Source organism: Carassius carassius, chromosome 48 (genome assembly GCF_963082965.1).
Source record: "Carassius carassius chromosome 48, fCarCar2.1, whole genome shotgun sequence".
NCBI lineage: Eukaryota > Metazoa > Chordata > Actinopteri > Cypriniformes > Cyprinidae > Carassius > Carassius carassius.
The window spans coordinates 23,961,841-23,989,277 of NC_081802.1; the positions used below are offsets into that span (position 1 = coordinate 23,961,841).

Below are 27,437 nucleotides of genomic sequence, written 5' to 3' on the forward strand. Positions count from 1 at the left end.
TCAAGACGCGACCAGATGCACGGGCTCAGTACTGGGGGAAGCATTAGAGACACCGGAGACGCTGGACTGAATGGGCTCTGGCTGCTCGGGTAGTGCGGACTCTGAGTGCGTGCCAGTGGACGTTTCTGTTGTTGTTCCTGCGGTTCCTAAGTCCAAATAAACACAGGCACATGTTACCTGTATTTGAGTCTGTTCCTTATTAATGGGTACATTACTACATTGCATTTTAAAATTAAATGGTGGCTGGTAGGCTATGTATCAAAGTTAAGGAAATACATTTTAAATTAGTCACCTTGCTGGCAGTCCTGTAGTATATCCGAGTCTCCCACATCAACGGATACGATTCCAGAGATTAACGTGTCTCCTACAATAGACGCAACTCTCTGATCAAAGGGTGCGAGTTCATCTGCCCCTGTACCACCGCCTGTTCTGCCCACACTTTGTCGGTGTGCAGCAGTTCTCCGCTTAACTTCCACCTTTATGTCAGACCATTTCTTCTTCAGTTCATTTACGGTGCGATTCTCAGATCCCACCACTTGACGGCATCAGACAAACTCTCCCACTCTTTTTTCTTTCTTTTATTATTAATTCCAGAGGACAAAGTTCCAAATAAAATATTTGTTCTTGTTTCTACCTCTGTTAGTAGGACCTCTAATTCATTTTCAGTGAAATTTCGTTTCTTGCTTGCTTTAGCCATGTTCTAGCAGGTTTCTTTTGCCAAATTAGACTAATTACCATATTTAAATTAATTTAATTGAGGGATGAGACAGGGTGTGGGGTTGTGCTCGTGCATGTGCGCTCAATTTCGCGTTAATTGGGATGTACAAAGAAAATGTATGTGGAATGCTGCGTACGCAGAGATTAATACATCTGATTTTTTTTGTGCGTACACACATTTACAGCTTTGACCGTAAGCAATGTTTTAGTATGAATTCAACGCAAGTCTTTGTACATGAGGCCCCTGGTCCTTATATTGACCTTACTCAGCTGGTCCCTGACACACTCTTGACTGATGGTGACAACATTTTGAGACCCTAAAGATTCCCCCAAGCAAGAAATATTTTTAAAAAGGTCATATTTCTCAAAGCGAGAGTAGACATTGTTAAAAGCATTCGGGAGATCAGCATCATATATCCCCTTAATTGTTATAGGTTTCCTGCTGTCTCCGTTTCCCTGAGTAACTGAGGACATTGCTTTAATTCCCCTCCAAGCTGCATGAAGGTCCCCACTACTATACTTGTGCTCCATCCTATCCTTATACATAATTTTAGCTTTCCTTATCCCATTTCTTACTTCTCTATTGATTTCTTTCTTTTCCTGATTACTCCCTGTTTAAAAAATGTGTTTCTTTTTATTCAAAACACTTTTTAGTTCTTTAGTGACCCATGGTTTGTTGTTAGGAAATATTGTGATATTTTTACATGGAATATTACTGTCTACACAAAAAGATATATAAGATGACACAGTTTGTGTAAGTTCATTTAAATCAGTGCAGGAACTATAAAACACGTCCCAGTCTGTACATTCAAAACATGCTTGTAGGCTGGCAATGCTATCTTCAGTCCAGCATTTCACCGTCTTAACAATCTTCTCCTGTCACTTACAGATGGATTTGTAAGTAGGTAACAGGAGGACGCTATTATGGTAAGATGCACCAAAGGCAGGCTTGGGCATGGACTTAAAAGCACCGGGCACTGAGCCGAGGCACAAGTCAATGGTAGTGTTATTCATAGTTGTTGCACAGGTGATATACTGCTCATATGTTTTTAGAGTCTTATGTATCTGGCAGTGGTTAAAGTCTCCCATAACAAATTTTGGAGCATCAGATGAGAGAGCATCGAGTCTGTTGGTCACTTCCGCTATTAAGTGAGCAGCTGAGGAAGCATTTGCACGCGGATGTATGTACACCAGGGTGAAGAAAAGCTGGGGAAACTCCCTTGGAAGATAAAAAGGGCGAAGAGAGATAGATAGCAGCTCGAGGTCAGGAGTACAAATTTCCTCCCGAACAATGTCAATGTCAATGTCACCTTTATTTATATAGCGCTTTAAACAAAATACATTGCGTCAAAGCAACTGAACAACATTCATTAGGAAAACAGTGTCAATAATGCAAAAATGAGAGTTAAAGGCAGTTCATCATTGGATTCAGTTATGTCATCTCTGTTCAGTTAAATAGTGTCTGTGCATTTATTTGCAATCAAGTCAATGATATCGCTGTAGATGAAGTGTCCCCAACTAAGCAAGCCAGAGGCGACAGCGGCAAGGAACCGAAACTCCATCGGTGACAGAATGGAGAAAAAAACCTTGGGAGAAACCAGGCTCAGTTGAGGGGCCAGTTCTCCTCTGACCAGACGAAACCAGTAGTTCAATTCCAGACTGCAGCAAAGTCAGATTGTGCAGAAGAATCATCTGTTTCCTGTGGTCTTGTCCTGGTGCTCCTCTGAGACAAGGTCTTTACAGGGGATCTGTATCTGGGGCTCTAGTTGTCCTGGTCTCCGCTGTCTTTCAGGGATGTAGAGGTCCTTTCTAGGTGCTGATCCACCATCTGGTCTGGATACGTACTGGATCCGGGTGACTGCAGTGACCCTCTGATCTGGACACAGACTGGATCTGGTGGCCACGGTGACCTCGGAACAAGAGAGAAACAGACAAATATTAGCGTAGATGCCATTCTTCTAATGATGTAGCAAGTACATAGGTTGTTATGGGAAGTGTTTCCGGTTCCGGTTTACCTAATTAATGCAGCCTAAAAATCCTTTAACGGATTTGGATAATAAAAGCATATTAGTATGTTATGTGTATGCCAGGTTAAAGAGATGGGTCTTTAATCTAACAATGACGGTGTTGCAGTACCTCTCATTGATGTAGAAGCAGACTCCTCCCCCGGTGGATTTGTTTGTTATCACAGGTGACCTGTCCATGCGCACGGGGCACCCGAAGCCGCTAATGCGTAGATCCTCATTCCTGTCCGCCTCTCCCAGCCATGTCTCAGTGAAAGCCAGCAGGCATGTGTCTTTAAAATCACGCTTACACCTAGCGTAAGCCAATGCAAATGGACGGAGTTCGAGCAATAGCTCACGAGAGTAGATAATTCTGTGACCAACTCCGCCGCCGTCATCACTTCCCCAGGTAGAACGATTAGGAATCGTAATCAAAAATGTCAAATAGACACAATTCATGGCTCCAGATTAGCAAAGGAAAAAGAAAAGGGTTTAAAAAGTGCTCGGCGACATAGGGACGCACATAGGAATGCAAATAGCAATACAACAATCAAGCGTTCAGCAATCAAGCGTTCAACAATCAAGCGTTCAGCATACACGCTGCTCACGGGTCGCACAGTAGCTTGAGCACCCCGGAGCTTGAATAATCATATTCAAGCACAACATTTTGAGCCAAATCGTGCGGTCCCTGAACAAGCACAGCAAACCTGTTGTTCTTTATAATTTAGTTTTGTTTATTTGTTTTAAAAATCACATTAAAAATAGCATTTTTAACTAGACAAATCACAATTAGATTTGTGTGCAGCCCTATATGCACATGTTTTAATTTACAACACAATATCAATAACTGATCATTTTTCACTTTACTTTGTGAATGGAGGCAAAAACACTCACCTGGATGAGTGGACCAGTCTCATTTTATCTGTCATAGAGAAACACAATAGAAAAGAATTACTGATATTGTGGGCCATTCATCAGCAATGATTAATTTAATTTTAAAAAAGTGTTGGAGTTAGTGTAAATATTACTCTTTTAATTTAACTTAAATTCAAAATAACTCAAAGAAAAACAAATGTCTTAGCTGTGGTAACATTAGTGAAAAGCCAATTAAGGAATATCACAATTTAATCGCACATAATGATGATATCCAGTATACAGCATGACACACTTTAACACACGCAGTTCAATGAACAATCCAAGCGCAGATTTATGGGTGGGCCTGGGTGGGCACGTGCCCACCCAGATTGATCGGTGGCCCACCCAATCAGATTAATAAAAACTATTTAAATTTTTAATTTTAATAATAATGAATTAAAAAGTCCAGTGATGCTATCACGCAACACCGCGGGCGCGTTTCAGACCAAAAGTTTTTTGTCGCAGCGGCAACCTAACTGAGCTATGGCTGCAGCTATCATTGACACACTTTAAAGGGTAACTAAACCCCTGCTCAGAGCCTGCCTCCACCCACTGGCAATATTAGTGGGCAGACCCCAGCAGAGATACCGGACGAACCGAGGGCGGGGCTGAGCGGGGGGGTATGCACCTGAGACCCGCAGTGACGGAATAATTGACAGCTGCTGTCAGACTCTAAAATGGAGAGTGACTCACACACAGGGTCCCAAGACGACGTTAAGTACATGCATCTGATGAGTTTTATTGAGTTGATGTCAATAGCGTGCGCTCTCTGTAGGCATATTCATATTTTGCCGCTATGTGAAAAAATCCAGCAAAATGTGCCGACGTGTTTGTCGACCCCAGAGCATTAACTTTAGCCTAACCATAAATTGCGATTAAAATATAAATGATCACTCACATCAAGACGCCGCTGCGGTGGTGGAGTCCATTCAAGAGGGGCAGCGCTTGGCACTGCGTCGCTTTTCAGCGCGAGCTGTGTGGAGAAGCCCATTTCCACCTTTATTGTGTTGGATCACGTGTAAAATGCAGGTTGCACACTTGAGCTCTAGGCGGGAACTCACAGTCTTCCAGGCCAAGTGCATGCAACCACTGTACAGTACAGCCAATACAGATAAATCTACACTAACTTGAAGCTAACCTAACTGATGCAATACTATGCGTGGTAGCTCGTACCAAGGGCGTGGTGAGCTGGAACCTGCTTTCGTCTGGCAGTACTGCTACGTCACGCAGTACCCCAAACATCCAATAGGAAAATTCAACTGCAGTGCCCACCCTTCAACCTGAAGAGGGCAGCACTCAAGACGTTTTTACACCATATAGAATTAAAACACTTTATACTCAAATGTCAAAAAAGTTACTCGAATCAATGAACAGCACTAATAAAGCCCCATTCTTACAGATCATTAACTAAAAAAAGTTGGTTTAGGGTTTAGTTACCCTTTTAAAAAAAAACACACGTCTAGATGAATGATATACTTCTAGACCATGCCATACCTGAAGTGTCAGAGTGAAAGTCTTGGATGCAATTATGTTGTGACAGGAAAGACCAGAATTCACAAAACATTAACTGCATAATATACATGTAATGCACAGTATTCTCATGATATACATTACTATAAAAAATGAAAAAGTACAAATACAGAATACATTTTAAAATTTAATATACATTTTAAATGTTGCAATGATTCTTTGAGCAGTTCCTGTTGCAGTACAAGTAACAAAGCAGTGACTGGACACAAGCAGTACAAGGATAGTCCACCCAAAAAAATAGGATTCTCTCATCATTTACTCACCTTTATGCCAACCCAGATATATATTACTTGCTTCTTGACATAAACATAGACAAAGATATTTAAGGAAATAATCCATCTCTGTGAGTCCATAATGTCATTAATGACTCAGCCTCATGTCGTTCCAAGCCCGTAAGACCTCCGTTCATCTTCGGAACACAGTTTAAGATATTTTAGTTTTAGTCCGAGAGCTTTCTGTCACTCCATTGAAAACCTATGGACGGTATACTGTCCATGTCCAGAAAGGCAATAAAGTCATCATCAAAGTAGTCCATGTGACATCAGTGGCTCAATCTTAAGTTTATCAAGCGACGAGAGTACTTTTTGTGTGAAAAAGTAAACAAAAATAACGACTTTATTCCACTATTCATTTCCTTCTCTCTGGGCCTCGAGTGAGTTCGCGTAGTGTTTTAGCGCAGCACGTCTGTGTTGTACGTCACACGCATCACACATGACCAGCGTCGGCCAATAGTGAGCCTACGTGTGACGTACAACACAGAAGCTGTTGCTATCACACTACGTGTGATAAAAAAAAAATATATATATATATATATATATATATATATATATATATATATATATATATATATATAAATATATAAATGAACTGTCATAAACATCGGGTCTCAAACACTAATTGTGTACATACATTTTTGCTGTACAAATGGGTGTAAATCTATAACCACACACACACAGCGTGTCTTAGTCTGTATAAAGGGATTTATTGTACCTTATACTGTACAATGTTCAGGGTGAACTCTATTGCATGTTTGCTGAGAGTGATGAAAGGCTGTAAACCCTTCATGTGGAGATTATTTTTGCATGTTTACGCAAATTACTAATCCCAGGTGTGCTGCTCACAGAAATATTCAGAAATACAAAATTAATTAACTTTAGAACAAAATAATTTCAGACAAGTTTTCCTGTGCATTTAAAATGCAAATTATCCATGCATTTATTAGTATAGTTGATAGTAACAAAATAGAATGATTGCAAAAGTTTGACTTCACGTCACATATCTCTTCTATTGTGTGGCTCGGTGCAACATACCCTTGTGCACTGTTCGATTTCTGTGTACATGCTTTATGGAGTGGGTCAAATTGACCCTAATTGGATTCAATACAATTCCTCAAAAATCACAATTTCTCAAAAATCTTTATTCAGATACAAACTATACTTTTATACTTTAAATATCAACATTTGTCAAACATAAAATAAACATAATTGGGGGTTGAGGTAGTCCTACCAGAGCGGACATTGAATGCCAGTAATCGTCCAATGCCGGACATTCTCTGGTCCTACTATGATATTAGACTACATAGCCTATAATAAAAGATAATTAATTTCAAACCTGAACCAGAACATATTTTTATTCAAAGATCATCAGTCTGTCATTAGTCTGCCACAAAAGAACAACATTAAAATCATGAACTCAAATGTCATTATGAAAAAAATAAAAATAAAAGACTGTTGTAACAGTGCGTAAATCAGCCATTTCAGACTATAGCCTAACACTAATAAGCTTATGACTAAATTGTCGCCCATTAAATAAGAAAACTAAATAAGACAGTTTTTAATGTTTTATCAGAAAATAACTACTCAAGAATTTATATTAGTATAATTTTCGGGACAATTAGGGCCGGATTCGGGATTCGGGACAACATATATATATATAAGCATACGATTACTGAATTTTTTGCATATACATTTTTTTAACGTTTTCATTTATTTATTTTTACATTTTATGCTTAGAACATCATAACTGAACAATTACATTTTGCTGTATAATGACAATAATGTTTGAAAATCCTACATATAAAAGGTTTGGGTAAAAGCTATAGGTATCAGATATCTTGAATATATAAATGAGAGCTTATTTTACTATCTGTGTCTGACAAAGATTTTCATCTAATTTGCAGTTAGGCTAATTCTGAACACCATGATTTAGCTTTTTCAAGTGTGTTTGGTTAGGGTTACAGCACTTTTATGGCGCTCTTCCATTACCAGTACCAGCTCAACTCGACTCGACTCGCCTCGCCTCGGCTCGCTTTTCGCTTTGTTTTCCATTGCAGATAGTACCTCCACAATAGTAGGCTACCCGGTCGTCATAGCAACCCTGCAGGAAACTGCTGTGACTTAATCTTCTACGCGACACACACCCGCTACCCACACACAATGGACAATGGCGGAAATCGAGTGTATGCTGTTTTTGGATGCTTTTGTTTTTGCTGTTTTTTATTCAGGATACTCCGTCTGGCGCGTGCAATGATGACGCAGTGAATAGTGACGAATCTCTCTGACCAATCAGCAGTCTGTCGTGTTTTCACGTCACATTTTAGTATCGCCTCAGCTCACTTAGAACCTCGCCGGAGGTGGTACGAAAAAAAGTACCTGGAAGCAGGTACAGGTACAACTTTTACACAGTGGAAAACCAAACAGAGTCGAGCCAAGCCGAGCCGAAGTTGAAGTGCCCTGACATACATAAAATAAATGTTTTTATTTTGTGCCTGTACAGTTGCTTTTGAATAGCTTCCTATGAGGGTCAAATTGACCCGCGTACATCATAAACATAATAGTAATTTTATTTGTATATGTCAAAACACATCAGCATGTTGAAACTTTGCATGCATGTTCATGATGATAAAATAAAAAAATCACAAAATATCAAGAAAAAAAAACATAGGCCTTTGGCAAGTGATGCATACATGACATACCCGAAATAAAAAAGGTTGCTGCTCATAAGTCATTCTGAATAGACACATAACCAACATATATTTAGAAAGCCAACCCTTGAGAGTTTACAGTTTAAGACTCAAAATTAACCAGACTGTTATTAATATTGAGATATATAAGCTCAAACATAAAAACAAATATTAAGAATATATGTATTAAATGTATAAAAATATTATTTGAATTTAGGATAGCAACTTATAACCACAACTAAAGTGTAGCCACAACTGTGGTCATGCTTCATTTCATGTCTGAGGATGATATCTCGAAAATTATGCATTTTATGAAGCCTATTGTGAGACCATGTCAAGGGGAGGATTTCAGATAATTTTTTTTAGATGGCTACAAGTTTCTCATCATCATTTTATTGCCCTCTAAACACCCATTTACAGTCTCTGACTAATGTCTGGCGAGGAGAACTGCCCCATTCATGTTCTTTTCATTTAAATAGACCAACCTTTCACACCTTTGCCGGCATGAAACTTAATCTTCATTATTCTTTTAGCCTTATTCTTTTGTTTGAATTCAGCCATTACAGCCTTTCTTCTGGCATAATGCTAGGGCATCGACAGCTATGTAAATCGTGAATACATGAATAATCCTTAAGTCTTGTTAGAAAACAAACAATAAAAAACTATTATTGGAACTTTAAAATGCGAATTATTTTTTCAAAATGATTGTATACACGGGTTTCTTGTATATAAACAATACCGGATGCGCGCGCATCCGGGAGGCAGAAAACCGCTATCTGTTATGCCAAGTTCAGTAAAAGAACATTGTAATTAACGTAGATTTCGCATTGTTTGTAATTTCTTGTTGACTCAATAATAAATTGCAATTTCAGAGTTGGATCTGTTTGTTTGTGTTTCATATTAATATATTATTAATATAACATTATGTAAAACGTCCAACTGTTTACGAATCAAAATCCGGACATACTGGGCACGTTGAACATCTGACACCCAGCACTGGCTCGGCTGGTACAATTGACAACGCAACAACTCCTTGGCATTTTGACTAACGACAACACCACCACCTAAACCATTTACTCCGGTACTGTAACAAGGAGTCGGAGGCGTTCAGATCCATATGCAGCATTTATTCCACAGAATGGTTATACAGGCAGAGATCAGGAATGGCGTCAGGTGTGTCAGGGATAACCAGAATCGTAACCAAAAACAAGCAGAGATCGGGACAGGCAGCAGAGAATCAGAGTCGGAATACACAGTCCAAAGGTCAAAACACAGGAATAACAAACACAGGGAAAAACGCTCAGAAATGTCAGACTGGCTAAACAAGACTTCGCATTGAGTGAGAGTGAGTGTGCTGCTTTTATGTGTGTGTGTAAATGAGGTGCAGGTGTGGCAAGGAAATTGGCTGATGAATGAGGTGCAGGTGTGGCAGGATGATTGTGATGCAGTGACTCATGGGTAATGTAGTTCGGGTGTGGTGCAACAGTATGAGAGGTGCTAGTGTCCAAGTGACATCTGGTGGTTGATGGGTGGAATGGTCCTGAGTGGAGTGCCCTCTAATGAAGTTCATGGGCACTCCATCTAATAATCGTGACATAGCCCACCCCCAAAGGAGCGGCTTCCAGACGCTCAAAACAATCTAGGAGGGCGGTGGAGCGGAGGCGGAACAGGGGGAGGGATGGAGGGCCAGGTCCATGAGGAAGTGCAGTGGACTGGGGCAGAGCAGGTAGAACTGGAGCCCTTCCTGGGCCTAACTCAGGAAAACAGGAGCCCCTCCTGGGCCTGGCATAGGAAACAGGGGCCCGCCATGGGCTTAACTCGGGAACGGGAGCCCGCCATGGGCCTAACTCTGGAACAAGGGTCCACCAAGGCAGAGCAGGTGGCGTGGCAGCCCACCAGAGTGGAGCAGGTGGAGCTGGAGCCCACCAGGGAGGAGTAGAGGACCACCACAGCTGAGAAGACGGGACAGAAGCCCACCAGGGCGGTGCAGAGGACCACCACAGCCGAGCAGACGGGACAGAAGCCCACCAGGGCGGTGCAGAGGACCACCACAGCCGAGCAGACGGGACAGAAGCCCACCAGGGCGGAGCAGAGGACCACCACAGCCGAGCAGACAGGACAGAAGCCCACCAGACCGGAGCAGAGGACCACCACAGCCGAGCAGATGGGACAGAAGCCCACCAGGGCGGAGCAGAGGACCACCACAGCCGAGCAGACGGGACAGAAGCCCACCAGGGCGAAGCAGAGGACCACCACAGTGGAGTCGATGGCACCGGACCGCAAGTCTGCTCAGGTGGGACTGAAACAGAGGACATTGACAGGTTAATAGCGGCCTCCGTGGCCGTGATGAGATGGTAGCTGGCCTCCTTGGCCATTACAGGGCAGGCGGTTAGTTCATGGAGGATCTCTGTGGCCATGACAGGACAGACAGAGAGTTGGTGGATGGTCTCCGTAGCCCCGACCGGAATGAATGAGAGCTCATTGACGGCCTCCCTGGCCGTGACAGGATAGGACGAGAGCTCTGAGATGTGACGAGGCTCTGGGAGTTCGGCTGAGATGTGACGAGGCTCTGGTAGATCTGTGGTGATTTGATTGGGTTCATGAAGATCAGCTGTGACTTGACTGTGCCCATGAAGATCGTTGGTGACTTGACTTGGTTCCTGAGGATCAACTGTGACTTGACTTTGCTCATGAAGATCGTTGGTGACTTGACTTTGCTCATGAAGATCGTTGGTGACTTGACTTTGCTCATGAAGATCGTTGGTGACTTGACTTTGCTCATGAAGATCGTTGGTGACTTGACTTTGCTCATGAAGATCGTTGGTGACTTGACTCGGTCCTTGAAGATCACCGGTGACTTGACTTTGCTCATGAAGATCGTTGGTGACTTGACTCGGTCCTTGAAGATCACCGGTGACTAGCCCTGGCTCCGGAAAGTCCACGGTGACTAGCCCTGGCTCCGGAAAGTCCACGGTGACTAGCCCTGGCTCCGGAAGGTCCACGGTGACTAGCCCTGGCTCCGGAAGGTCCACGGTGACTAGCCCTGGCTCTGGAGAGTTCACTGGAACCTGACTCGGCTCTGGAGAGTTCACTGGAACCTGACTCGGCTCTGGAGAGTTCACTGGAACCTGACTCGACTCTGGAGAGTTCACTGGAACCTGACTCGACTCTGGAGAGTTCACTGGAACCTGACTCGACTCTGGAGAGTTCACTGGAACCTGACTCGACTCTGAAAATTCAACGGTCAACTGACTCGATTCTGGAAGGCCAACAGGAACTAACCCTGACTCTGGAAGGTCAGCGAAGACTTGACCTGACTCTGGAAATTCAACTGAGGTGGCCATCTTGTGCAGCGACGTTGGGCTGGCGGCCATCTTGTGCAGCGGCGCTGGGCTGGCGGCCATCTTGTGCAGCGGTTTTGGGGCTTTAAAGTCCTCTGCCTCTCCCACCGTGAAAGGAGAACCACATAACAAGAGTGCATAGTCCATTGTGCCCCTTAAGCTGCAATTAAACTCCCCTCTAGGCAACCATGATTTTACTGGTTCATTGAGTCCAAAACGGAATAAATCCTTAAACCAGACTTCATCGTCTAGAGGAACTCGATAAACCAATTCACAGAACTGTTGAACATAGTCCTCAATAGATCGATCTCCTTGCTTAAGATCTAACAGCAGGTCAACTGGATCTGTGGTTAGGCTGGATTGGTGATATGCTGACATTGCAACAGGAACCGATACCTCAGTGACAAGGGGATACCGGGCTGCTGGATCCTGGGATGGCGAAGTCTTCTGTAACAAGGAGTCGGAGGCATTCGGATCCATATGCAGCATTTATTCCACAGAATGGTAATACAGGCAGAGATCAGGAATGGCGTCAGGTGTGTCAGGGATAACCAGAATCGTAACCAAAAACAAGCAGAGATCAGGACAGGCAGCAGAGAATCAGAGTCGGAATACACAGTCCAAAGGTCAAAACACAGGAATAACAAACACAGGGAAAAACGCTCAGAAATGTCAGACTGGCTAAACAAGACTTCGCATTGAGTGAGAGTGAGTGTGCTGCTTTTATGTGTGTGTGTAAATGAGGTGCAGGTGTGGCAAGGAAATTGGCTGATGAATGAGGTGCAGGTGTGGCAGGGTGATTGTGATGCAGTGACTCATGGGTAATGTAGTTCGGGTGTGGTGCAACAGTATGAGAGGTGCTAGTGTCCAAGTGACATCTGGTGGTTGATGGGTGGAATGGTCCTGAGTGGAGTGCCCTCTAATGAAGTTCATGGGCACTCCATCTAATAATCGTGACAGGTACGAAGAGCTCGGGTCTTTTGCCTCTTGGTTGGGTGCGCAAGCAGTGATGACGTCGCCGAGAAATCCATGTATGGAATAGAAAGCTCCTGCAGCAGGTGCATTAGCACAACAGGTAGCCTCAAGCTACATGACACAATTTAATTTATTAATATTACACTTTTATTTAAAGCTCATTTTAAAACATCATCGAGTATTTGTATAATATTCCGGTCGCGGTTTAAAATCGTTTCAAGTCATAAAAACATTTTGAAATATGTTATATTTAGCATTTTAGATGAAGCTATGGGCTATCATTACCTAGCATATGCATTCTGTAAACATTCTTTATTCATATGAAAACCCCAAATCTCACGAAAATCACCCACAAAACACAAATACTTTGTTTCGTGCATTTATTAGCTACTTGTTTCAAGTGAAGAAATGTCACTTTGGTTTTGTTATCACGGATGTCCAGAATGAGGAAGTGTAAACATACGCGTCTGTGAGCTGTTTGAGCTCTTCAGATCGCATAATTCAGTGGAAAATGAATAGAATTTGCTTTCTGTATGACCAAAATATTTTACTAACATGTGATAATTAATAATTTTTCTCCAAATATGCGCACTATTGGACTAATAACCCTGGCGGATGCTGTTTATTATACAACCCGAATTCCGGAAAAGTTGGGACGTTTTTTAAATTTTAATAAAATGAAAACTAAAGGAATTTCAAATCACATGAGCCAATATTTTATTCACAATAGAACATAGATAACGTAGCAAATGTTTAAACTGAGAAATTTTACACTTTTATCCACTTAATTAGCTCATTTAAAATTTAATGCCTGCTACAGGTCTCAAAAAAGTTGGGAGAACATCTAGTGATTAATTAAGTTAATTGATATCAGGTCTGTAACATGATTAGCTATAAAAGCTTTGTCTTAGAGAAGCAGAGTCTCTCAGAAGTAAAGATGGGCAGAGGCTCTCCAATCTGTGAAAGACTGCGTAAAAAAATTGTGGAAAACTTTAAAAACAATGTTCCTCAACGTCAAATTGCAAAGGCTTTGCAAATCTCATCATCTACAGTGCATAACATCATCAAAAGATTCAGAGAAACTGGAGAAATCTCTGTGCGTAAGGGACAAGGCCGGAGACCTTTATTGAATGCCCGTGGTCTTCGGGCTCTCAGACGACACTGCATCACTCATCAGCATGATTGTGTCAATGACATTACTAAATGGGCCCAGGAATACTTTCAGAAACCACTGTCGGTAAACACAATCTGCCGTGCCATCAGCAGATGCCAACTAAAGCTCTATCATGCAAAAAGGAAGCCATATGTGAACATGGTCCAGAAGCGCCGTCGTGTCCTGTGGGCCAAGGCTCATTTAAAATGGACTATTTCAAAGTGGAATAGTGTTTTATGGTCAGACGAGTCCAAATTTGACATTCTTGTTGGAAATCACGGACGCCGTGTCCTCCGAGCTAAAGAGGAGGGAGACCTTCCAGCATGTTATCAGCGTTCAGTTCAAAAGCCAGCATCTCTGATGGTATGGGGGTGCATAAGTGCATACGGTATGGGCAGCTTGCATGTTTTGGAAGGCTCTGTGAATGCTGAAAGGTATATAAAGGTTTTAGAGCAACATATGCTTCCCTCCAAACAACGTCTATTTCAGGGAAGGCCTTGTTTATTTCAGCAGGACAATGCAAAACCACATACTGCAGCTATAACAACAGCATGGCTTCGTCGTAGAAGAGTCCGGGTGCTAACCTGGCCTGCCTGCAGTCCAGATCTTTCACCTATAGAGAACATTTGGCGCATCATTAAACGAAAAATACGTCAAAGACGACCACGAACTCTTCAGCAGCTGGAAATCTATATAAGGCAAGAATGGGACCAAATTCCAACAGCAAAACTCCAGCAACTCATAGCCTCAATGCCCAGACGTCTTCAAACTGTTTTGAAAAGAAAAGGAGATGCTACACCATGGTAAACATGGCCCGTCCCAACTATTTTGAGACCTGTAGCAGAAATCAAAATTGAAATGAGCTCATTTTGTGCATAAAATTTTAAACTTTCTCAGTTTAAACATTTGCTATGTTATCTATGTTCTATTGTGAATAAAATATTGGCTCATGTGATTTGAAAGTCTTTTAGTTTTCATTTTATTAAAATTTAAAAAACATCCCAACTTTTCCGGAATTCGGGTTGTATGTACTTGACCACAAATAAACCGGAGGAGACGAAAATTAATGTTTTGTGAGTCATAATTTCTATTCAAAATAACGATTGTTACAGATTAATTATTTTGCACTCCTTGCATAAATTAAGAAATTAATGTCACTGCAAACCACTTAAATCATAAATAGTGGTCAAATATCGAAACTGGAGTCGTAAACCTTCTTTATGATGCTGAGTTTGTCCAGATCGAGTAAGAGTGTGATGATTTGACGAGTAATGAATTTTGAACAACAAAAATCCGGGATCACCAGTGATTCCTGCCGGGCAAGGGTTAACCAGTATTTCCAACAACTAGAAACGGGTCGAATTTACCCGCAACATAACACAAGGGTTGATTCGTTTTCTGCAAAAACATCTTTCTTTACTTAAGCTCACATTTAAATCAGTAGAATGTTGCTTGAGTCTCGTATCATATTTATATGTTTAAACATAAATTTCTGCCACCATTGGTCAATTCATTTCTTGTTTCTTGAATTACTGTCAAGACATTGCGAAGCTCTGTATGCGTTTCCCTCATCTGTGTGATGGCTTTGAGTACAGGGGATTGGACCCTTTCTGGATCATGTACTCTTCCCTGTCTGATCTGGTGAATCTCCCTGGAATCTTTCACGATGAAGGCGACGTCCACTATGACTAAGATTCCACTCAATACTCCTGAAGCTGCGGCTACTGCTCGCACGACACCGGCAGACTGAACAGCAATTCTGCCGAATCTTGCCAACATTCCAAGAGCCACGAATTCTGTGACACCTGCTACTGTGGTTCTGCCTATTCTCCATGACATTTGCACATTATCAAGAGTTGAGCTAGGGACAAAATCACGGAACTTTGTAACTTTTCTCAGTAACTTTCTCCGTTTTTTAAGTGACTTAAGAATCGGTTCACTTGCTTTTTTGTAGTCCTGCTGAATTCTTTCAAAGCTCTCAGAGTGCTTTTTGTTTGACTGAATTGGTAATGTTGGATGCAGCACCTGTTACACCCCCTGCAACTCCAACACCAATCCCAACACCTGCTACAAATCAGAGACAAATGTGAATGGTGACAAAATTGCCCCAACCTAACCCGACCTTGCCCTAGTGAATCTGTTGTTGTTTTCCACTCACTAACTACAGTCTCAAAGTCATTATAGTGCATGTCGTAGGCCTCATTAAAGTTATTGATGGAAGTCAAGAAGCTTTGTTGCAGTCTATCTGGAATCCTCCTATTTCTGTTTACTGCAGGCCTCAGGAATGGTTTTACCAGAATCTCACCAGCTGAAGGTCTCGTATGAGGGTCATGGCTGAGCATTTCACAGATTAATTCCCTTAGATCATTCGAGTACCTATTTGAGATTTCAGGTATGGCTCCTGCCAAGCTATTGGCATGTAGACAGTGACGCTCTATGATGTTTGACTGTTAGATAAAGGAAAAATAAAAGTCTGATTAACCTCTAGATAATAATAAAATTTAAATATCTAAAAAACTAAGACCTTTATTTATGTGACTGAATTTATAATTCAGACACCTTTCTCCAAAGTAACTTGCCACAGAAGAACAAAGGCAATTTGTTAAACAAAGCCAACAGTATTTGTAGGACACAATTCCAGACTTATGATACAGAAGATTAAGAAGCAAGCTAGAGAAGAGGAGAAATGCAGAGAGAAAAAATAAGATTTCTGGGTGTACAAATGTAAACTAATATTTCCTTTTGGTACAAATGGCAAACTTTTCCTCCATAGCAGTTACAAAGATCTTAAAATAGGTTAGGACTGTTCTCTTTGTTTGTACACTTTGAAGGTAATTGATTGAGCCATATAATCAATAATTCATATATACTCACCCACACATTCAGCATGGAGAGATCATGAAGCAACCATCCCAATGACCATATGTCACTAAACAAAGTCAGTATAATTTAGTTAGTTACTTCAGTTGATATAGTGTCACATCTATGTTCTGTTTTTCATTGAGATTTGGTTCCCCATCATTTCGGGAAACTGCCGCTGCGTCTAATATAAACGCTACGGGGAATGCCTTCGGCATGCGTTATCTGAAACCACTATACAACTATTCCAATCTGGATTGGTGCGCGTCATGACGTTGCATGTGACGGTGACCCGGACGCTATATGAGGGTCACAGGAACAAGGAAATGACAGCTTCTGTTCTTCAGCAGCGTTCTGTGTCAAACTGTACATCTTATTTGGTGTTGTCTGTCAAATCTACTATGACGAAGGCAGTTTGCGTCTCCTTGATTTAAGAAAAATAAAGAAGCAAGGATGGTGCACACTTGCTTTGTGGTGTTGGGTTGTGAGCGGAGCTTGCACGGACAGTTCTCGAGGGCACTGTCTATTTTGTGTAAACTGAAAGGATTCTCTGACTGGGATTCTTGCGTTTGCCGAGGCAGCGCGCAGATTACAGGTCTGCAGCGCGTAGACTCAGAGTTTACTCTGAAAATAAATGCTCCGCTCCCGCCTGAGCCTGTTTAAAAAGAATAAAAACAGGCGTGCGTTCCTAGTGCATCAGCTCGCGTCTGTTGAGGCAGCGCGTTGTCTGTTTGCATCGGGTTCGCACGTGGAGCAGTGTTTACGGGTCTTGCGCACGGTTCGGAAGCCCGCGTCACTGCGGCTTCTTCCGACCGTGTTAAAGACCCTGTGTTTGATTTATCTGATTCTGAGGAGTCAGATATTATCAACACTGAACCACAATTATTCACCACATTATGAGGAATTGCTGGAGAAAGACTGGGACTGTAATGAAATTAAATGTATGGTCATTTAATAAGCAGGAAGCGACTAAAAAGAGTGCTTCAAACCCAGTCAAAATCCTCGTGTCAGAGTCTTTCTTTTTTCAAACGATCTCCATACTGAGTTATTGAGATTGTGGAATAATTGAAGAAGAAAATTACTGGGGAATTTAATGATGCAGGGGGTAGAAGAATAGTTCTCCCAGATATCGTATTACCTCTGATGACTCAGACACGTCCCTCCAAAATTAAAGTGGAGCTAATATAAATATTATCTCGAATTTGGTAGGGAAGGCTTATATGGCGGCATGTCAAGCTGGTGCATGCATACATGCCCCCATGGGACAGCCGCCAGCTCCTCATATTCTGAGAAGTCACCTATTCCCCTCCCCCTCCCCCTGTACAGGGCTTGGGGTCAGAGGAGACGTTCTCATAAAAAATAAAATAAAAGCCCCGAAGTCAGGTCTGGGGACTGCCTTTCGGGCTAGGACGACTTCAACTATGAGGTCCTGTCGTAAAAACGCGGACCCTTATGGGCACTTCATATTATTTTCGGTTAGTTCCTGCCAATCTATCGCTTCAGGTCACCGAATCTCAAAAATATAATACCTGAGGTCAGTCTCGAGGGATTGATCCCCTAATTAGATTATTCATCGGTTACTTCCTGCCAGTAAACTGCTTCAGACCACCGGTAAGCACATTATATCACCTGAGACTAACCCAGAGAAATTGATTCCTCTTGTAGATTATTTAGACGCCTGGTCAGGCCTTCCGAATATATCTAAATGGACCCTGGGTAGGGTTAAAAAAGGATATAGGATCCAGTTTAAAGTGAGACCACCCGATTTCAACGGAGTATTACACACACTGGTTTTCTCAGATCAGCGCCAGGTGATGGAAAATGAAGTTGAATCCCTTTTAGCAAAAGCAATAGAAATTGTCCCTAGCCACGTATTCAAAGTATCGTGGCTGCAGTTAGAGCTATCAGGTTAGGCCAGGCCATCACTGTCAAACATTTTCAAAGAATTTTGGGCCGTATGGCAACCGCATCAGTAGTGATTCCACTCGGTTGCTTCATATAAGGGCCCTACAGTGGTGGCTCAGGACCAGGGGGTTTTCCCCAAGGGGCAACCCCTTCCGTACGATTAGAGTTACGTCCAGGTACCTTTGTTCTCTAGTCATATGGAAAGACATACGGTTCCTGTTCCAAGGCCAGGTGCTTGGATCTTCGTGTCCCAGAAAAATTCTGACCACGGATGCTTCCCACATGGGCTGGGGTGCGGTCATGGAGGGCCGGTACACATGCGGGGTCTGGAAGGACCATCACCTCTCATGGCACATCAATTGCCTAGAGATTCTGGCAGTATTCTTTGCCCTCAGGCATTTCCCTCCAGACCTCAGAGGCCATCAGGTCCTTGTTAGGTCTGATAATATATCGGTGGTCTTCTACATCAACCATCAGGGGGGCTTGAGGTCTCGTCCTCTGTGCAAATTGGCCCATCATATTCTATCATGGTCTAAGGACAAATTTCTCTCTGTGAGGGCTATGTATATACCTGGGGTTGATAATGTGGGAGCAGACACCCTGTTGAGGCAGGGGCCCAGGCCAGGGGAATGGAGGCTCCACCCCGAGGTGGTGGAGCTTATATGGGAGAAGTTCGGCCAGGCGGAGGTAGATTTATTCGCTTCTCATGAGAATTCTCATTGCCCGCTCTGGTTCTCTCTCTCGATGGTACAGACTCTTCTCTCTTTCCATGGTACAGACGTGGCCGAGGCGACGTCTGTACGCATTTTCCCCCGGTCGCTCTGCTCCCTGGGGTTCTGGAGAGGGTCAGAAGGTTTTGAGTAGATCTTATTCTCTTGGCTCCACACTGGCCTTCTCAAACAGGGTTTTCGGATCTTGTTAGTCTCCTGGCAGACCCCCATGGCAGTTACTGCCTAGGGGAGACCTTCTTACTCAGGCCGAGGGAACTCTATTTCATCCGTCTCCCCAGTCCTGGAATCTTTGGGTTTGGCCCCTGAGAGGCCCAGAACCCTTTAAAATTTTGATCTGGTGGCCGAGGTCATCAGATCAGCTACCTCCAGAACTCCCCGGCTCAGGAAGTTTTAATTGAGTTAGCTGGACCCAGCCTTTTACTGCCCTATGGCTTCAGTACTGGGATTCTTCTATACTCTAATCGGGACCTCTCGTCCACGCTCAGAGCTGCTATAGCGCCTACAGCTATACTCTGTATGCTCTCAGGGTGGTCCACCCGGGTCGTCCCATGACCTTCATATTTCTCTGTAGCCTTCTAGGATGAATCCTGCTATCCTTGCAGGCTGACAGGTCCATGTATATATGTTTAGATTAAAAGAAAATCTACATATTTGGAAATCTGTTAGCTTTCTAGTATGAAATTTCCCAGGTCACCAATAAAGGTACCGGAGGCTATCTTATGATTTCCTCTGGCTCTTCATCCTTCGTTGCTATAAGTGTGACAGGAGAGCCTTCTAGGCTTTTAGAGTTATCCACTAATGGTGCCTTGGAGTCAGTGTCCTGCCTTTTTAGGCATATGTATATATTGGACCTCACTTCTGAGGCTGTTAACTCAGCCTTTTTCTTACACCAAAAAGACAAGAATAAAATTCTAAGTATAGTGGGATCTATAAATTCTCCCCTGTCCTTAGCAATGATCTTCACCTTCAAAGTGCTTTCTGCCTCTGTATGCTGCATTAGGTGATCAAAATCTGGATGAACTCTGTCTCTGCAGGCTATCATATTAAATTGCTTAGAGCCTCTATTCGGCTCCGCAGAGTATATCTATATATGATAATAAATGGGAGTTTGTTAGCTTTCTTTGAGATATTTCTCCCCGGTGACCAAGGTACCGGAGGCTATTCTAAAAATTCCTCAGGCTCTTCATCCTTCATTGCATGTACGGTGTAAGCAAGAGGGCCTCTTAGGCTTCCAGAGATTATCCACTAAAAAGGGTGTTAGGAGCTAAGTGTTCTGCCTGTCATTAATCAGGCCTATCTACTTGGACCTTAATATTGAGGTTGCTGATGCAACCTTCCCTTTGTACACCAAACAAGAAAGAATAAAATTCTTAGCACAGTTGGATCTTTCACTCTCCCTTGCTTTAGTGCTCTTGAGTGTGCCAGATGCTTCACACCCAGGGCGTTTGTTCTCTGTGGGGGCTAGCTGGTACTCGTTCCCCGTAGTGTTTATATTAGATGCAGCGGGAGTTCCCCGAAACGATGGGGAACGTCTCGGGTTACTGGATGTAACCCTGGTTCCCCGAGAGAGGGGAACGAGACGCTGCATCTAATATTTTTCGAAGCTGTCATTTCCTTGTTCCTGTGACCCTTATATAGCGTCCGGGTCACCGTCACATGCAACATCATGACGCGCACCAATCCAGATTGGAATAGTTGTATAGTGGCTTCAGATAACGCATGCCGAAGGCATTCCCCGTAGCGTTTATATTAGACGCAGCGTCTCGTTCCCCTCTCTCGGGGAACCAGGGTTACATCCAGTAACCCGAGACGTTTTCCCTGTTTGCCTGCTAGATTGTGTTCTAGTTAATTTCCTTGATTGTTAATTAGGTTACACCTGTCCCCATTATGGCCAGCAGCCATATCACCCTGTAGCCTAAGATTGGTTGCCCACTGAAGCTAAGCAGGGCTGAGCCTGGTTAGTACCTGGATGGGAGACCTCCTGAGAAAACCAGGTTGCTGCTGGAAGAGGTGTTAGTAAGGCCAGCAGGGGGTGCTCACCCTGTGGTCTGTGTGGGTCCTAACGCCCCAGTGTAGTGACGGGGACACTATACTGTCAAAGAGCACTGTCCTTCGGATGAGACGTAAAACCGAGGTCCTGACTCTCTATGGTCATTAAAAATCCCATGGCATTTCTCGTAAAGAGTAGGGGTGTAACCCCGGTGTCCTGGCCACATTCCACCCATTGGCCTTTACCAATCATGGCCTCCTAATAATCCCCTTACATTGAATTGGCTCTATCACTCTCTCTCCTCTCTCCACCTATAGCTGGTGTGTGGTGAGCGCACTGGCGCCGTTGTACTGTGGCTGCCGTCGCATCATCCAAGTGGATGCTGCACACTGGTGGTGGTTGAGGAGAGATCCTCTGATATGATTGTAAAGCGCTTTGGGTGTACAGTAGTACATTTGAAAGCGCTATATAAATGCCTCATTCATTCATTCATTCATTCATTCATTCATTATGTTAGTTATTGTCATCTGTGTATGTAAGCCCTGTGTTCTTTGAGTTTGGTGTTGTTTCAGTTTACTGGTCTTGTTTCCCTGTGAAGGGTCTTATCTAGCGAAACAATCAGTCAATTTTCTAATAAAAAATAATAATAAAAAAATAAACTTTTTAAGCACATATGCCATTATTGTAGCATGGTACCAGAAATGGTACAAGGCGGCACTTGTGGTTAAAAAGAATATATATATATATATATAGTTTTTTTTTTTTTTTTTTTTTGAAAATGACAGATTGTTTCTCTAGATAAGACCCTTATTACTCATCTGGGATCGTGTCAAGCCTTTGAAGCTGCATTGAGGCCTTGTCAGAGTTCTGTCACTTCTGTTTGGGTTACATCTGGGTTTGGTGACAGAGCTCTGACATTCCCGGTTTGTCATGTGTTTGTGTATTGTCTGGTTTGTTGTGAGCACATGGCTTGTCATGTATTTCCTTGTGCCATCTGCTCTCCTGTCAATTGTCTACGCCTCCCATCTTGTTACCTGATTATTGATTTATTTTCCCCTGCTTTCCTCGTTAACCTCTTTTGTTTGCTTCCCTATTTAGTTTCCCTGTGTTTGCAGTCCTTTGCTGGTTTGTTGTCTATGTTCACTTGTGTTTTCAGTTTTGCCAGATGCCTGTCTTGATTTCCCCCACGGGGAGTTTTTGTTTGTAGTTTTGTTTTGTTTATTTTTATTACTTATTAAAGATCCTTATTTTTCTGTACCTGAATCCGCGCTTCACCATTTACTAGTCTGTGTGACAGACGTATGATTGAGACTGACATTTGGACCTTTTAAACCGTTGGTTGCAAATGTAGATTTATGGAGAAAAATCCTGGAATGTTTTCCTTAAAAACCTTAATTTATTTTCAACTGAAGAAAATAAAGACATGGACATCTTGGATGACATGGGGATGAGTAAATTATCAGGAAAGTTTTATTTGAAAGTGAACTAATCCTTTAATACTGGCACTTATATTTCTATTTTATTCTTGACAATATTGTATCTCACCCCAACAACTAACCCTACCAGTCATTAAAACTGTAAGCTTAATTAACGAAACCCCCAACCCACTTATCACAGCACATATACATTGTTGCCCTATTGTTAGTTTGATTGTTTCTATTGCTCTCCTCATTTGTAAGTCACTTTGGATAAAAGTGTCTGCTAAATGATTAAATCTAAATGGATTATTGGATTAAAGTCTACTCATTGCTATTCTTCATTTTGCACTTTATTATAACATTCATTACATATCGTTAATTGTATTGTTTTGGATGACCTTCATCTGAATGCTTAACTTTCATGTTTTTTAACACCCAGTTTTGCAGACAATTCTTAAGTCTCAGACTAAAATGAATTATTGAGCTGTTTTGACAAAGCATATCTTAAAATATGTCTCAAGATGCACACCAGTAATGTTTTTTTTTTCTAAGACATGTTTCTAATGTTTCAGGCCTAATCCTGGTTTAATTTAAAATTGTCTGTGAAACCAGGCCTCAATGTATGCATTACCATATATTTTTACAAAAAACATACCTTTTTGAATTGTGTCTTGTAAAGATTTCTGGGCTGACATATAGCTCTGCACCCACACTCGATGTTGCATATTCATCAGCTCTTAAAAAGAAAAATCAAATATATAAATTCAAATGGATGGAACTGACAAACTCTCTTCAAAATCCTATTACTATTTAATTTCACCTTTGCAGCACTTTTGAGCATCCAAAATCTCCTAGGTTGATGTAACCATCCTCAGTAAGAAAAACATTCTAGAAGAACACCATAAATTCTCACATGAACACATAAACACATTTGTTTTTAATGTTAATAAATAATTAAATGACCTTTGTCAATGTCTACCTGTGGTTTTACATCTCTGTGGAGAACATTGTTCTCATTAAGATACTGCAGAGCCAGACAAATCTGAACAAACCAGTCAATGATCTACACAGAAGAAACAAAGAAAGCAGTAATTTCTGGACATTTTTTAGCATAATTTTTCAATTCTTTTAAAACAAGCGCAGCATGTTTTAAAGCATTTCTCTGGTTGCTGAGAGATGGAAAATTGGGTAAAACGTGGTGCTAATCACTGTCACTTTTTACAAAGCCATCTAATCACATCGAAGGACAAAGACCCAACCGCCACATTCTGTTACAACGATAACAGATGACAATACAAGCACATTCATCCAAAACAAGTACTTTACATTGTTTTTATGTTTTTATATTCAGAAACAAACTTTTTTGTGAAATCAGATGCTAGTAACAGTTCAGCAGATATTCCGTATAATGGCAACCAAAGTGTCTTAAGGTCCTTTCACACCGAACGCGAAACAATTGTTCCCCTTCGTCAGTCACTACTATGTTAAGTCAAGACTGACGAATGGGGATCGCTTGCGAGAGTCTATCTACTTCGAGTGAAACTAAACGAGCCAATGCACATTGGCATGCGATAATTGCACCAGCTGCTGTTGCATTGCGGCGTAAGCATATAATGAGCAGAAGGTGCGTCACATCCTTGTCTTTCACTTCGGAGCCAAGTGGTGAATGCTGTTCCTGCTCAGCAATCTTATCTGAGAGTGTTTTAACTTCAGACGAGTCTGCTTCTTCTGGAGAATGCCTCTTTAAGCTGGTGTTGGTTTTAGAGCGCAGACAGCACTGGCCGCAATCTCACAGAGAGCAAAACAGCTGTTTTCACAGCTTAGAATGTTAAAAAAAGCTATGTTCCTGTTTGTGTAGCCGCGGTCATCCCTGGGTGCTTCAGCATTAGAGAGAGCGGTTTCCTGAAAGAGCATATGGTACTCAGTTTGACTCCCTTTGCCTATTCCCCGATCTAGGTCCTCTTCAGGTGCATCAGAAAAGGGCTACTTTGGCTAACAGCTCTCGTGATCTGAGGATTACAGTGAGCATTCCCCAACGAGACCACCTCCTCGGTCCCCTCACTCCTCTAGGGCATCACAAACATGCTGACACTGCATTCGTGAGTGGTTTATGCTTTCCCATGAAAGCATGACCACGTTGGCATGTGGTTTGTCTTGCCTCTCTCATGAGGGCTTGAGCACTCAGCGTGCCGTGTGGCATCGAGCTTGATGGCCACGTTCACTGTCTCGTATGCCTTGCAGATGGGATTACTGGGATCACTTCATCAGAGAGAGAGGGCTGTGACGCTCTGGAAATGAAGATGATGCTGAGTTCGCTCCCTTGATGCATCTCACGAGGTGGCCTTTTTCGGAGACACTGTTGAACACTGTACCCAGCGGTTTTCCACGGTTCAGAAACAGGCTGAGGTAACCAAGAGCTTGTCCCAATGTGCTACCAGATTCACTCGTTGGCTTCCCCTCAGTCTATGTCACAAAAGGTGTCAGTCCCCTGCGAAAAAACAAAAAAAAACTGTCACAGCCAGCTCTACTGTGATGTTAAGCTGTTGAAGGAAGACAGCGCCACCTGTCTTCGTGTGGAGTTGCGATGCCCTTCTTATGGGCAGAGATCCACGTCCTACTGGCGAAAAAAGCGATCGACACGGTCCTTCCAGTCGATATGAAGACAGGGTTACATAGCACCTAATTCATTGTACCCATGAAATGCGGTGGGTTACGGCTAATCTTGGACCTGCAAACCCTGAATTGGGCCCTGCACAAGGTCCCGTTCAAGATTTGACATGATGGCGGCGCGTACAGTCGCAGCGGCTAGGAGCTCTCACGGTGGGCACAGGTTTTTCGTTGTTTTGGTAGCACTCGATATTACTGCACGCAGCTTCAACTGGAGATACACACATACAGCCGCCACAAACTATTATGACTTAACAATGGAGCAGAATACCATCTTCCAGTGGATATATCTATCCCCCCGAGATCGCCAGATCATCACCCGGGGCTCCCGAGGCTGTGAACCGGAGGAGGAGACGCTGTGAGTGCTGACAGAAGAGAAGCAGGCGCGGGGGAGTGCGGGTCAGGCTAAAGGCCAATCCATTCAAAACCGCGCATCCCACCATCTTCCTATCGAATGCCCGCTCAATCCGAAACAAGATGGATGAAATCCGACTGCGATTGACTATGCAGAAACACATGGACAACTGCAACTGCTTGATCTTCACAGAAACATGGCTAGACAGCAAGACCCCGGCAGCAGTGATCGAGCTAGCTGGCCGCACTAACTACCGAGCTGACAGGACAGCAGACTCGGGTAAGAAGACCGGTGGAGGTCTTTGTATTTACATTAATGACTCTTGGTGCATGAACACCACTGTAGTTAAACAGCTTTGCTGCCCTGACGTGGAATTCTTGCTGCTTAAATGCAAACCATTCTACATTCCTCGTGAATTCAGTGTTTACACTTGCGCGGTCTACATTCCACCTGACGCAAATACCAAACTAGCGTTAACAAGGCTTCATGACTGCATACAAAAATGTCTGGTTGCACACCCCGACAGTACTTTTATTGCGGTGGGAGATTTTAATCATGCCAATTTAAAGACTGTTCTCCACGCGTTCCAACGTAATGTGAAATGTGCAACCAGAGGGAACAATATACTCGATCAGGTATATACTAACATAGCACACACATACAGAGCTCAGGTGTACCCCCACCTGGGTCTCTAACCATGTTTCACTCCTCTTATAACCTGCTATACCACGAAAAGCCAGATCCTCTAGGTCCTTAGTTAGGTTTGTCAGGACATGGCCTGATGATGCAATCCTCAGACTTCAGGACTGCTTCGACTCCAACGACTGGGACATCTTCAGAGGCCAGGAGGTTCTGACATGGTTTTGGATTACATCAACTTCTGTGTGGATATTGTTACATACAGCAGGTCTGTGTAGCTCCAAACCAAAATCACTGGATGATACCAAAGCTAAAAACATTAACTAACGCCAGGGATTTAGCATATAGATCAGGGGACACTGAGGCATACAGTGCAGCCAGGGCAGCTCTTAGAAGGGGCATCAGATATGCCAAGCTGGCATACAAAAACCGCGTTGAGGCACACTTCTACAACTCCTCAAACCCCCGGCAGGTGTGGGAGGGCATTAGGACAATCACAGACTACAAGGGAGTGTCACCCCCCCCCCCCCGTCAACAGTTGTGCCACCTTAGCTGAGGAACTTAACATCTTTTATGCCTGCTTTGACAGAGATAACAAAGACTCTGTGTTTCCCCCTCTCCACCCTAATGACGCGGCACTAGTCCTGTGTCCACAATAGTTCCAGTCCCCAAGCAGTCTGTCACAAGCCTGAATGACTACAGGCCAGTGGCACTCAACCCCATCATTGCAAAATGTTTCGAGAGACTGGTCATTACACAAATAAAAACTGCCATGCCGCCCTCACTAGATCAATACCAGTTTGCATACAGGAAGAACAGGTCAACAGAGGATGCCATAGCTATTGTGTTACACACTTTGCTAGAACACCTAGAGCACAGGAACACATATGCAAGGCTTCTCTTTGTTGATTTCAGCTCAGCAGTACAAAGTCATGGGTAATTCATGGGAACATAAATTGATAAAGCAAATGGGTGAACAACTTCAAACTATATGCCTGTCTGTTTTTGGTCTAACAACATTTTGTTGTTTTCTTGTAACAATGACAAATAAATAAAACTGAACTGAAGATGTTAACGGAGAAACACATTTTCAAATGCCTCCGTCCCTGAGATTGGTTTGCAGTGATTGACCTGAAGGACGCATACTTCTTCCTTGTCACAGACCATTTCTGCAGTTTGAGTTCGAGGGACGGTACAAAGTACTATAAGTACAAAGTCCTACCCGTCGGGCTGTCCCTGTTGCCCCGCGTCTTTACAAAGGTCATGGAGGCAGCCAT

General features: G+C 42.9%; 1 pseudogene; it reads right to left on the reverse strand.

The window, feature by feature from the left end:
* LOC132131867 (uncharacterized) lies at positions 1-27,437 on the reverse strand (annotated as a pseudogene).